The 14979-nt window shown below is 40.5% G+C and overlaps 1 long non-coding RNA gene across 1 annotated transcript; it reads right to left on the minus strand.

The window, feature by feature from the left end:
- Positions 1–1551: 1551 nt before the first annotated feature.
- On the minus strand, positions 1552–14733 carry LOC124278543. Its single transcript, XR_006899115.1, has 3 exons — positions 14423–14733; positions 7479–7486; positions 1552–1562 (listed from the first exon to the last, which is right to left on the minus strand). It is a non-coding gene; the product is annotated as an uncharacterized LOC124278543 (long non-coding RNA).
- Positions 14734–14979: the final 246 nt, after the last annotated feature.

Below are 14979 nucleotides of genomic sequence, written 5' to 3' on the forward strand. Positions count from 1 at the left end.
ACATAAAGCGAAGAAGTATCAAAACACGTTTATCCGATCGTTGGGCAGTCATTTGTTTTCGGATGAATCACGGTTTACTTTGCACTTCAGAAAGATGCAACAGTGTGGCGTTGACGGAATGAGCGTTATCATGCTGTTAGACGAACCCAGTGACGATATTAACTGTACACGCCATAATTGTCTTAAAATATATGACTTCAGGGGATGAATGGTACATCATCGGAGTTGCTAGCGTTTTACCAAGATTTAGTCAAATGAAGAATAATCAATAGTGGTGGTAGAGTATAGTTTTACGCCGTTTTAAGCAGTATTCCAGCAATATCACGACGGGGAACTTTTAAGTAGGCTGCCACATTTATTGCTCATATGGGGATTCGAACCCTGGCCCGCGTTTCACAAAAGCCTCCTAAATTTAGGGAGGTCGTAGATACGACCTTGTTTACGACCTTCTTCTGTTACTCCTTTACGACCGTTTCACAAAGACGTCATATCCATGTGGTACGACGCGGTCCTAAATCCACATGTCGTACACATTGTATAAGAGGTACTTTGTTGCATAGCAACGCATAAAAGCGAGAGACCGAACGGGCACCTGCTTATCTTGTTATTCCCGAAGTATTTCAAAATAAAAATACGGTTTGAATAACAATGTAAAATGTTATGTTTTTAATTCAATGTGCAGGTTATCTTATGGTGGAAACATATATCAATAAAATGAATTATTTTGGATTCTCTCACTAAATTTCATTGAAAATTACAAGATAAAATGTATAAATCATTTCCATTAATATTTATCAAGTTTTACTTATAAAGGTTTGAATTAAATCCTTTGTCCATTAACTACGTTCATATGAAACTGCAATAGTAGTCCCAATGTATTGAATGTTGCACTATAAGGACCACAAAGAGTCAATATTTGCAGTTATGGCTTACGCTTGATCTACCTAACACTTGTGTAAAAGGTTTAAAAATATGGTGTGATACACTAAATGTGTCAATTTGTTTTGTAACTTTTTATTCAAACAATCAAAAACTTTCAAAGAATGAAAACATTATACCCTATATCCACGTATGATATGATGATATTGAACAAAATTTCAAATGGAGGTGGGAATCTACTGGAAATTGGTTTCATGAAAAAAAATATCCTGAATGATACGCAAAATATACATCATAGTACTAGAAAGTGTAATCAGAAGGATAGGACGATTGTGTTTACTTTTTTCATCGACCTTCCCTCACCTGCGATATTGCCTAATATGTAGTACTACAACAATGTTGACGATGTGACATCACAACCGATGACCGATTTTCTTACAAAGTTATGAAGCCAAAGTCGCTGTGTTCTGTAATCTGATTGGTTGAAAAGAAACGTGAATAAATAGTATTTCCGATTCCCGGAAATTCGCTGCGTACACCATTGTATTGTTACGTCGTCAGCTGTGATGACGTCATTCAAATCATATTGTGACGTAAAGTCCGAATGACGTCACAAATGCAAGCAGTTCAGATGCTGCTACCATGGGAGACAACCGAAACGGCCGGTTGATGACATTTCACTGCTGTACCCGTACACGATGTCAATGAGTGCAAACACAAAAACGTGTGTGGACCTTTTGGTTTACTTTTGTGTTTAGAGTGTCGATAAACATCATGTGCGAGGTCCAATTTCGGGTGTTATTGGTATTTAATATTCCGTGCTTCAAATGCTCAATAACACCCGAAAAGTCAAACATGATGTTTATCTCCCAAATGGCGGCTTCGCTGACAAGGGTACACAGGATTTTGCGAGGACTCTTCCCTTGATTCAGGGATCGTTTGTACATAAATATGAAATGTAAGTAATCAGAGTGACTCTGACTATCTGTGTATTGTTATATGTTTTCTTTGTAAGTAAGAGAAGAAGCCAGAAATGCTGATAATTACCGCTGTCGTTCTGCGTGATTTTTCATCTGTTATGGCGTCACGCTGCACGGAAACTTTGACAATTTCTTATGAAGTATCAAATCATTGCATTGTATCTATTTTTAATTTCCTCTTTCTTGCTATGATACTCTTTCCATACATATTCTAAAGGTATTGAGCCATTGCAAGCAATGAATAGCCGGCTGCTACGCAGTATAAATCGGATCTTTTCTTTGTTTACATTTCAAAAGTACAGTAGCGCAGTCTTCCGAGCACAGCGTTTGTTTTCACACCCAATATCCAGTTGGTATTGGTAACAAAGACCAACTGTGATTTGATTTTAAAATGTATGGGGAATTCAGTGATGCATTTGTCGCAGCTGACTATGAAATATACGTGATGTAATAGGCGTCTCAATACCGGCCTTTGCGAGACGTGATTTGTGTAAACACTATCAATACGAGGCGACGCACTTCGGCGTTCGTGTAAATATATTTTCGAAAACATCCAAACCGATTCTAGGTTCAAAGGCAACGTTTCAGATTATCATTAGTGATATCATGAAAACTGATTTCAGTTATCATTAATATGTTATTTTTGAAATTCCGTACTCCCCAGTAATTATCCGATTTTCACATTTGAAAACATACTGTCTACACTGTACAGCAAATAAATGCTGTGAATCGTGATTTCGTATCGTGTATAAAATGGCGACATTTACATTTGAAGCCTATTTTGAAAGGTTAATTAAGCACTTTAGCTTTGTCTGAGATTTTAGTGGATGGTATCAAGAACAGGGAATTTCCCACGGAATATAAACTGCTGAAGTATATTTGTGTGCGTGATATATTTAGAATTTTATTGGACTTCAAAGTGAGGGTTGAAGAGGAAGGGACATATGTCCCTGTGGCACCTTGGGTTTTAATCAAGTCCAGATACACGGCCGAAGAGCACTAGCGGTGTCGCGGAGTATTCTTGACACACTAGCTCGGGATACTCCATGGAGATCCCCTGATTTCACTGAGGAAAACCCTTTTGCCAAATACCTCTGTGTACACAACACTTGCAGGAGGTCGGAATAGCATGTGAACGCCTTGTAGGTTTGTTCAGTTGAGGCACTAACTTTCTCTGCAGTTAAGAAAACAACATGTGAGTGTCGAGCTAACGTTCGACCTGTCTCAAAATTTCTCAGGTCTTCTTTGTTGGCGCGTTTTAATCACTTGCAGTGCGGCATAATCGTTGACCCCATCTTTTGTAGTGTTTTACGACCTCCTAAAGCATTTTACGACAGGTCAATCGATGTCCTAAAATTTTGGGCTGTTTACGGCACAGTGTAAATATACGAGGTCTTTGTGAAACAGGGTAAAAAGTAAGAGGTGTGGTCTACGACGACCTTCGCTTTACGAGGTCGTACCGGTAAGAGGGCTTTGTGGAAACGGGCCCCAGGTCTTCAGAGCGTGACGAGCGAATGCTTTAACCACTAGGCTACCCCACAGTCCCTCGTCAACATTATGTGTGTGTCGGCATGGTTTACAACCTGAGTGAGTTACTCCTCTTTGCTTCCATGTGAAAGGAACCACTGCAAAGAGATACATTTGTAAAAATTTCGGTAATTTCGAGATATCATCTATATCATACCTATATTGATATGAATTATCAAAGCAAATGTTTGCACTATATGGCATTACCATGACAACATCCTAGAAATTACATGTTGTGTCATTTTTGTGGAAACTGCGATTTGCTAATTGGGTTAGATGATGGCTGACTTTTGTGTATTTGGCCATTAGATTTGAGGAATTAATGGGTTCGAATCCCAGATGGACTTAACTCAATAAAATACTTACTAGAATCTGGCACTTTACTGAGAAAGTGTATTCCCAAATATAACGTGTTTACACCATGCATTTATCAACACGCACGTCACCGGGGCTTAAAGGCAGAATTCTATAAACAGTGGGTTTCAGATTTTACATGTCAAGAAACCTAGATTATCCTCTTTTAACCAAAGAAAATTAGACAGCATCACGCAAGAGGGTTCTTTGTTCACGGGCGAGCTGGATCAAGAACACAAAGGCCACAGCAGGACCCCTTTTGAGGGTTGGTCGTTACGGCTTTACCTCTATCCCACTGGATGTTGTTGTCGGGATTGTCAGGTACAGTTATGTGGCGTGGTATTGGCGGTGGGGTAGCCTAATGGTTGCGGCGGTGGCTCGTCACGCCGAAGACTACGGTAAAGTTCAGATCCACATGGGCACAAAGTGTAAAGCCCATTTCTGGGTGTCCCCGCCGTGATATTTGCTGGAATATTGCTACAAGAAGCGGCGTAAACCAACTCAAGATCAGATCAGTCAGTGTATTGGCGAAGGCCGTATGTATTGCCAGCTACCGGTGCGATTCAAGGTACCCATGTTGCGATATATTGGTAACTTAAGTTTGAACAGTGAGTCACTAATTGTGTACATCAATCCCTATTTTCTACATTACGCCAAGTCCCTAAACATGAAGGTTTTGGGGACTGCGATGGCACCGGCTGTCTCAAAATTAAGGGTGCCTAGTCAAGAGTTCTTTTTTAATGCTAATGTACCGGTTGTATATTACCGTATTATGATATTATAGTATTACGGTATTATAGCATAAACATGGTAAGGCAGTAGGCGGAACTTTAGGACCAACGAAGGAAAACATTTGTTCCGGAATGACGGTATGTATTGTAGATTTTATTTTAAACCTTAAAGAGATGCTAAAAACCTCCGCCATATGTTCAACACCCAATGTGTACCGGTTCTCGACTATATTTTATTGCAATACAGTATCGTTTTGAAAAAGTATGTTTGCGATATACCCGTATACCGGTAATAAAGTGCAGTCCTATTGTCTGGGATGTGATCTGATAGGGCTGATTTGTATGATGGCTGATTAGGGTGTCCAACTTTCTCGCCATAAAAGTCAGGGGCGAAAGCGATATCACGATAGGACGAGACAGAAAGCGATAACTACAGAGACGAAAGCGATAACTTACGGAGACGAGAAGCGATATTATTGCGAGAAAGCGATAGAGGCGGAAAGCGATATTACCCACAATTCAGTCCTGTCTGCGCATGATCGAGCTGCAAACTGGGGAGCTCAGTCGCCATTCGTAATTTCTGGATGGCGTATTAAATGGAACAGTAATGTTCTTGCCATGAATGACTTGTATGACTTGACGTTTTAAGAGAATATCTACTACAGATATAGACTTTCCTTTGTCATGCAATTTGCACGTATGTAATAGTCATATCGTGAAATAACGGAAACGTTCATTTTTTGTGATGTGACTAAAGGGGAATACATATTTCATGACATGACTGGATTCGAATTATGTAACCAAGCTTAATCCAGCAACCAATTGAATTATTTCTTTGATGGGCATTTTAGAAGTTGGGTTGATGAAGATGTGAGCCAATTATTATGGATATACAACTTCTTGATTCTAATATCGTTGTCAAACAAGTGATACATGAGTAACAAATTGAGAGAATATATATACATGAGTTGTTATTACAGTAGATAGGGGAATGAGTTGTTTTATACAATAAATGAGGGTTGATGTACAACGCTTGTATAAGAGATTGAGTAAGTTGATTGGAAGCCAGAGGGGTGATATACTAAAGGACTGAATTAGAACTTATACAACTGATAGGAAGACAGGTGGATGTATATACAATGGATGGGGTTGATGTACACATAGTTGATTGGAAACAGATAATGTACACAAGAAATATTATTGATTACTTTATCAAGTGATGGTAGGCGTGGGAATGTACTATCCTTCATCTCTGTTGAGGAGCGGATCCTAGTTTCTTGATGTGTACTGCTTCCAAAAAGTTTACGAATTTTGTAGTCCTGGTTGGTTCTTTTCTATGGTTTTATTTGAATTATGATATTATTGTAGCTGACAAATGTGTCGGAAGAGCCAGAGAAAGGGGGAGGGACCTATGACAAATAAGGCATTGTGACGAGTATCTTTTCATGGTGATGAGTGGCCAGCACTAAGACAATCAACCACATCAAACCATCATCCTAAGATACAATCACTTTGAGTGGTGTGTGAGTTTTACCCAATATATATGTCGCCGAAGAGCACTATTCATCTTTTAGGTTCATTGTTTATGGTTTGTGACGGCGCCATATTGTACGCCATCAGTTCAATTCCTGCTTAATGGAATCGTGAGTTACACTTACATTTCAATCAAAAGAACTTGCGTTTCTTTTGCAGCTCAGTTTATTACATATACATCACATTCCAGAGAGTTTTGAAGTATGTGACACTATAAATGAGCCGTATGTAGACAATTCTATAATAATTATCAGTTCTCGCTGTTTGGTTATAGGTGAAGGAATTAGAAATAAGGTATGGGAACTTAACCATTTTATGTTTATGTCACTTTATTGTATTTTTACAGGGTGATCAAAATACAGCTGTGTTTTTAATTAATAAAGACAGTAAAGGAATTTATTAACTGAAGATCTTCACCTACATGAACCTAAATCGCTCCTACCCAAAGATATAGAGGCGCCTGTTACAGTAAAAGCACCTTAAGTACCTCAATGTAGTAACAGAACCATTCCACAGTCAATGGTGAAATCTAAGCAAATAAAACGATGCAGTCAAACGTTCGTCTAATCAAAGCTGAAAATAGTAAGCAGTTTAAAGCGCTGGTCTAGCCATATATAGTGAACTTCTTTGGATGGCATTTAGAGGTTGATGTGCTGAACAACAACGGGAGAAAGTTTTATGGATATACAACTTCTTTATTATAATGTAAGCGACGTTTTGGTCCACCAATTTCAAACCCGTTCTGCCAACAAAATATCTATCAAAACCCATCTTTTCCCCAAGTTTTCTTCTAATGAAGTTAGATAATAGACCAACAACTGATTTCCTACAATATATTGTTACACTCCGCCGCCATTTTGACTGTATGTAGTAATTGATGTGTGTGATATGTACTTTTATACCACCATTGGTGGTCTATTGAACTAAAGTAAAGTAAAGGTTACAGCTGGACGTGGTCGCACAGGTTTTGATAAGCTGATTGGTGACACGTGTATCCAATTAACCTTTCGTAACATTTTTCGTTTCAAGAGGGAGGACTTGAAACTCGTTCAATACATGGAACTATCTACCTGCTTATCATCTTGTTTATAATTTGGTCAACTCACGTCAAAACGATTCAAATCGAATGAGAGCAATAGGTGACATTCACTGGAATGCAGACAAATAAAACCCTCCTACACATCTACAAAACTTTTTATCGTAATACACACTGGGTGAGGCGCTCCCGTCCTTCTCTATCCCTACCAACCATGATATACTAAACTCCTTACAACTTATAAAGCACCCACCCCACCCCACCAAAAAGCCATAGGTGCAAAGACTAGTACCTACTACCTGGTAGTTACTAGAAGAAACCAAATTACTCAATAACTACCAGACTGGGTCTGAAAACAAAATATCAATACACCAAACAAAAAGGCGCCCTTAAATTCAGAATAAACCCTTTAACACATCCTATCCAGCCACACATTACAGTGTGAACTCGATTATCAGACTAACTCACAATGTCAAGGCCACACACCGCACGTTTCACAACCAAAACATAAACACCGTACCCTGCCTCCCCAGCCCTGCTTTTTTAACATTTTGCCCTTTTCATCTATTTAGTAGACTCCGTATTAGCTTAGCATATGTTCTGCACAATGAAGTCACAATATACTTTACACTACTTACATGGTTGAACTTATACACAATCAACTTCCCAACCCTCTTACGTCCAGCTTCTCAGCTCCCAATCTAAACTAAATTATTTTCAATATACAGGTGTTTTATGATATAGTGCTTTATTCCCCAAGTAATAATGTTATTAATTTACGTTTTTGCTAAACACCTACCACGTCGGTCGATGAATTATGTGGCACTGTCTCAAGTCGATAGTTGGGATATTAGGACAGACAGACATATACGTATGTACACAAGCCATTCTTGTAGTAGAAGTATATGGGAGACTATGGCACATACATTTAGAACAATACCTTTTCACATAATAGTAGAAAATATATATGTGTGAAATATGCACACATAAAAGACCAGATGAAAGGCACAGGGTGTATAAAATTCCATCACTGATACAATAAAGCCCGACAGGGGAGTTGGTTTTGGTTGGTCTGTTGTTTAACACCGCACTAGGCAATATTCCAGCTATATGGCGGCGGTCTGTAAATAATCGAGTCTGGACCAGACAATACAGTGATCAACATCATGAGCATCATGAGATACGATGACATGTGTCAACCAAGTCAGCGAGCCAGACCACCGATCCCGTTAGTCACATTTTACGACAAGCATGTGTTGCTGAAGACCAATCTAACCCGGATCTTCACGGGTAACATGGGGAAGTAGGCAAATGTGTAAGCTTAGCCAGTGGAAAACAGGGCTCATAAAAAACAGGACTCATAAAATACCTAAAGGTATTTAAAGAGAGAATTTATGGACGTCAACTTCTGTATTTGTGGAACACGATGTTACGCAGGTATATTCTTATCCTTCATCGAGTAAATGGAAGGGACTAAAACTAGAGAAACTGAGAAGCTAAAGGGCGTACGAGTGATAAACAAACGGTATTAAGAACAGTGATAAGATAACAAGGGGAGCCAGTGGCGCTAAATTGGTAGCGTGGATGGACAAAATGGAAGCCGAGGGAGTTATTAATCCCGGCATGGATAATGAGATAACAAATGGCGGCGGCATTTAACAAGGGAAATGACAATAAAGAAATATGGAAGCCAGGAATTAATCAGGCCTAATTAGTCATGTAACAATAAATTAAATGATTGTTATCCTTTTTACAGACTTTTTAAAGAGCACTCATTTATTTCAACGAGAAACACACTCTCGGTTTCTGGAGTTATTGTTGGATTATTGTTTGGACAAGTTAAAGGATTAATTACATAAATGCCACAGAATTTGAAAGCATGTTCATTTTGTTTCTATACGACTAAAACAAATTGCGATAAAAGGCTCCTGTTGGATCAGATAATACGCGCAGGCAAGACGTCATGTGCAGACACGAGGTGGGGAATTATGCTCGCTCTATCGCTCTATGGTTTTCTCGCTCTATCGCTTTTACCTCGTCTTATTATATCGCTTTCTCGCTTTTCATCTTTTCGCTTTTTTCGCTCTATCGTTTTCTCGTCTCTTGCTATCTCTTTCTCGTCTCGTGCTATCGCTTTCTCGTCTCGCGTTATCGCTTTCTCGTCTCGCGTTATCACTTTCTCGTCTTGCGCTATCGCTTTCTCGTCTCGTGTTATCGCTTTTCGTCTCAAGTGTTATCGCTCTCGATCTCGTGTTATCGCTTTCTCGTCTCGTGATATCGCTTTCCTCGCCTCCAGAATTTTAAAGGCGAGAAAGCGATAGCTAATCAACCACCGTAGATCTGGGGTAAAGTTTTTCAAACCGAGGTCTGATGCATTTCACCTACAGAAACAACAACCATGGGAACAGTCTGCCACGTCTCATGCAAATTTTAGACGGGCAATTGCAGCCTAGTGAAACATCAAGACCCCTCACAACAAAAGTAGGGGCGGTCAAAAAGCACGACACGGAGTGGTGGGGTTAGTCTGATTGGTTAAAACGCTCGTCACGCCGAAGACCCGGGTTCGATTCCCCATATGGGTACAATGTGCGAAATCCATTTCTAGTGTCCCCGCCGTGATATTGCTTAATATTGCTAAAGCGGCGTAAAACATACTCACTCACTCACAACAAAAGTATCTTTTGACTTTTGCATTCATTGTTCAAGAGTTACTGATGTTGTAAATAATGGAAAATGGTACTCGATTCAATGTGACATAAGTTTCAGTTTCCAATAACCTTTGTTCACAGCAATGACACGGCATTTGTATATTTGACGTTACTATCTTCCTTCCTGACAAATGTGTGTGTGCACATAAATCGTGAAATCCAAAGGTTAGGGAGAAATGCTCCCTCAAGGAAAACATTTTTCGGGGAGGCCCCTGATGCCTTTACTGAAAAGAGGTCATTTTCTTATTCCATGGGTCTTCAAACATGTGTAACGATGTGGCCCATTACTGAACAATGTCATTTTACGACCCTAAGCTAACACACATGGAGACGTAACGGGTATCGCACTTAGAGATGTTGGTTCTTTGCGATGTCTATCTGCCTTAGTGCTGTGTCTCCAAGAGGGTGATGAACAACACAAGTCTGTCTGTGGGTCCACAACTTTATTCAGTACTGCACACTCGGCTGCAGATTCGGCTCGGCTCTTCCCTGGCCTATTACTTACCTGTACCGTTATATATATACCCAGGGTTGGTCAGTCTTGGTCCTTTGTTCTCTGGCCCTCTCTTCGCTACTGGTCAGTGGTGGTATACCGTTAATGGTCAGGTCTCTAATTAGCTTAATTATCTCTGCCGGGCGCTGACACTGATGGACGCTGAATCTCCATTGCTTTTGTCTCAAAGCCCTTGGCCAAATGTTCTGCCAGACAGAGTTTGTTGTTAGATTCCCTGACCCATTACTATATTTGGGGCCAGCACGTGTGTGCACCACAGTGGGGACCGGCTGGCCTGCCTTTATCTGTTGTTTCAGGTTAACGGTATCTCACTGACCAGTGCGTATGTTTAATTATTCTGCCCTAATGAGTGGAGGCAATGGATGGTATATGTGGGGGCCATCTGGGCATCAGCTGTTCTGCCTTGGATATACTTCCCCGTCGTATTGTAAGGACGTGACCTCACGTCCTTAATTAAAACTTATAGGACCAAGTGGCTGTGGCCAACCCTGATATACAATCATTATACAGGGAGGTAACAATATATGTGCATAGTATCGACATACAATCGGTTTATAATATCAAAAATTTAATGATGTACAGTGGAATATATATATAGTTCAAAAAGGTACAATTGACATAAGTGTGCTATGATGTATAAGTTATAATGTGGACTCATTATTGAGACATGTTACAACTAAACAACGTATATACAAATCTACAATTACTATCGACTAAGAAATATGCACGGTGTTATGTAAAATGTTTTGTGTGTCCAACGATAATGTATGTGCGACAGGCCATCATTGGTGAGTTGGTTGTGTTGTCAGTAGTTGACTTTAATACATAGCTATGGTTCGACACCAAAAAAGGTAATCAGGGGGATGGGATGGGAATTGGTGAAGAGGATGTATGTAAGAGTACGGCTATTTTCATTAGATTTGGGATCCCAGAGACGGGTACAGCCGTTGGCTGTAAGTAGGGTGAAGTGGATCATGATGGCTGATGGATTGATCGGTCCCCGACAGCTTTAAGTGGGTAATGGACGTTAGCGTGGAGTATATACAAATTGAGTATATACCGGATTTTTTATGATTCGTCTTAGTCGTTTCGTATTTAGCTTGAATATAGCTACATCCGAGGGCAGGGGATGCGAGTTGTGGATGTGATATTTACTACAGATAAGTTGTTGTCTGGCCAGGTGATAGTGACTTGATCGGAGAACAACAGGGTGCGGTGTATGGCTACCGACGTAGGAGAGTAGTTGGTATTAGAGATTGACAGGACTAGAGGTGGGGCGTTGATGTCAGCTATATTCAAACAAATTGAATCGTTCCCTGAAGAGAAGCATAATATGACCGATGATGTCACTCTTGTCTTCAGTTTGTACACATATAGTATTAAAGGAAGTAGTCACAATAAACATGATAACAAGGATAACAACTTCAAAGTTTAAAGTAGGATTTAATAAAAGGTCAGTTACCGAGGGCGTTGATGTCACTACGGGGCTGGAGGTGGAGAGGTGTCCACACTAACATGTTAGGTGTAGTAGTGACTGCTAAAGCGGTAATACCCAGGCCAGTAGCTGTACTCGTAGCATACCGATTCTGCGATTCATTGAGAAAAGCAGGCAGCCAATTACAATTATTATTCCCCATACTGCAACATTCAGATACGCGAAGGGGTCTGACCAATCAAATACGGCGGAGTCGTCGCCCAGTGATTTTATAAAGAGTGGGTCTGAAGGGTCGGTATATATGATTTGGTTGGCCTTTGCTTGAGCGACCACGTGTTTCAAGTTAACACTGAGTTGTTTATCTGTCTTAATTATCTTTTGGAAGGTTGCGTTCGCCAAACGGATTGGAAGGGCAGGTCCTATATTGAACCGGCTCCTGCGCTAGTAGGGCAGGAATGGTATTTCGAATTTGGTCCGGAATTGAAAAAATGACGTAAGAACCCAATGTTAATAGGATAACGGAGATGGGTTGTGTTATCATGGATTTGACAATGGTTCAGCCGGGGAGGGATGGTTTTATTGTTTGCTTGGATTGAACAAAGAGCAAAACAGCGGTGAGGTGCACAAACTGCAGCCTTTTATGAGTTTTAATGCCAGTCGGGCACTTAAAGGAGATATTTTGGACATTTTGGAGGACAACCATGCCCGATCTTAGTTCGAACATATCAGTAACAGTACCGTTAGGTAAAAAGTGGAAAGTGCATAATTCGTGGACAAGTCGATGATTAGAGGAACAATGCCAAGGTACACGTAGGGGCTGAAAACGTGGACTCGGGGGCAGTATGTTGCAGTGTATGTGTGATTCACCGTTGCATCGCTCGAACTGTTGACTCTCAAACTCGACAAACTTTTTACTGTCTAGGGAAACAGCAAGATATGGGGCCAGATTTCTGACGATAGTCGCATGGGGAGTTAACGTGGGTTGGAAGGGAAAATGTTGACGTCCTATAAACTTTCATTACAGTAGTGTCTGAAACGACTGAGTATTAGTGATGTCACAAACAACATATTGTTGTGGCGGGCTAAGGTAATACATCAACATCGGTATAGTACATCGTGGCGTCCGGTGTATCGAAGTTGAAACTTTGGGTATAATGGAATGTAAGCGGTCGGCAATAGCGTGAATTGTTGTCAGTAGTGTTGGTAAGGAACAATGTTAGGTGACAGGCGGCCTTAGTAACTGGAATATACCTGATAATGTAGTGTCTGGGACTGACCCTGTACTAACGTAGCCAATTGATTTTCTCTGCCTACCATAAGGGAGGAGTGGAGAAATAGTTCTCGTACCATTTGACCTCTTTAAGTGTGAATGCGCCTGTCTGAACGATTTGGTTATGATTTTGTTTAATAGCTTTGATTATGTTGTCGAAGCGAATATTTATCCTCTGTCATGTAGGATGCCATGTGGTGTTGTGATGTGTTGAAAGCCGACATCACGGAGATGTACCTGGGATGCGAGGAGTTGAATATGGTCTGTTACTATTTTCAGGTCACGTTCTGTAGCGAGGCCGAATGCTCCCTTGGCCAACTGAACCGAGCCAAGGAAGCAAACTCTGTGTGGCGAGTTTTGGGTTTAAGTTCGGGCGTGTCTGGGATGTGCGTTTTAATTAATTTGATTGTGGTTGCCATGTCTGAGTTAGCGCGGGAGTGTAGATTACGTACGAATGTCAGGATGGAGCTAACATGAAAGTGTGTATTTTTACATGCCGTGTCATCCTGTTTAAGACAAAGATGGAATCTCATACGATCTGTTAGGAAGGTATGGCTTTGGTAACTCTAGGGCGAATGTGTGTGTCCAAGATTCGTCAAAAGCCGTTAGTTTCCCTCTTTCCAGAAAACAAGGTCCCATAGTGGAGGCGGTCATGGTCCTGACCATCGTACTATACAGTATATGGTCAGCAGTAGTGACCACGCTTGCAGAGACCTCATCCTGCATAAAATGTAGATAGTTCTATAGATACTTTTTCAAAATTACGTGACTAAATGCAAAAATTAAATTGTGAAACACTTTACTAACCAGGATTATTTCTCAGTGGAGTAGTGGCCGTTATATTGGGGTTTACACATTCGTACTTTATAGTGCCTTCTGTACACTCATTCATCCTCAGTTCACTACTACGTCTACTCGCAATATCTGTATCCACCGTATCCCTCTAATGACGTCATTATACTACACAAATTTTCCTCAGGTTAGCTGGCCCTATACTACCGGGACTTGTGGAAGAGTGAATGATCGCTCTAAACACTTGCTCTCCCATGGGTATCGAGGAGCACGCCTGTGGACCCGTCCGCCGTGATCAAGAGACAGGTAGACGGTGGAATCCATCAGCTAACCCTGCCGCATAGCGACAAACACCTGGTGTCTGTCCAGGATCCCCAGACAATGGCGTGATGGCTCTTTGTCTGTGGTTGCCCTGTATGAATGAGTGCACAGAGAGCACTTTAAAGAGCGCCTGTGATTGACTATGATGGACCTATACCTTGTGCCTTAAATTTTATCCGGACGGTTGTTTTACTTTTAGTTGTCAGTTGATTTCACTTTTAACTGCTTAGAAATAGTAATAATAGTTATGCTGGCAGTGTACAAGTTAACCCCAACCCACATTCCCAGTACCATTCCCTATAATTACCAGCATCACAGTCTCTAGCCCGCACACAATTTCACGACACACCATACACACCAATGATGGTTTGTCACATATACATCATTGGATTCCGCAAACACTTTACACACCACCATATTTCTGTTAGGTCGCGTTATATCGTAGTGGAATGTACTTGTAGCTCTGTATATATGTTATTACTTTGTAAAATGACAAATACGGGTCCACATTATATCCTAACTTCCATTTATGTACATGTTTATAATGACACTAATTGATTTTATCTACCATGTCCATCATGTAAATTCACTGCGTAACTGGGCTATATCATAACTTCCATGTATGTCCATCACTTAAATTCAATCGGTAACGGTGCTCTATCATAACTTCCATTGTACATTATATAACGCGCTACTATATATCGTCTTTGTTTGAATATATCATGTCCATCATTTAAAAAACACTCGCCATGTATATGTGCTATATGTACATCAGATGTAAATGCTGTAACCCATTGACATTGTATAATCTCCATTCTTACGTAACATAATTGTACCCCTCAGGGTTGGTCACGGTCATTGGTCGTAGATTCTCCACGTAAGGACGTGAGGTCACGTCC

The sequence above is a fragment of the Haliotis rubra genome, unplaced genomic scaffold (genome assembly GCF_003918875.1).
Source record: "Haliotis rubra isolate DU_JTF1 unplaced genomic scaffold, ASM391887v1 Scf2396, whole genome shotgun sequence".
NCBI classification, from domain to species: domain Eukaryota; kingdom Metazoa; phylum Mollusca; class Gastropoda; order Lepetellida; family Haliotidae; genus Haliotis; species Haliotis rubra.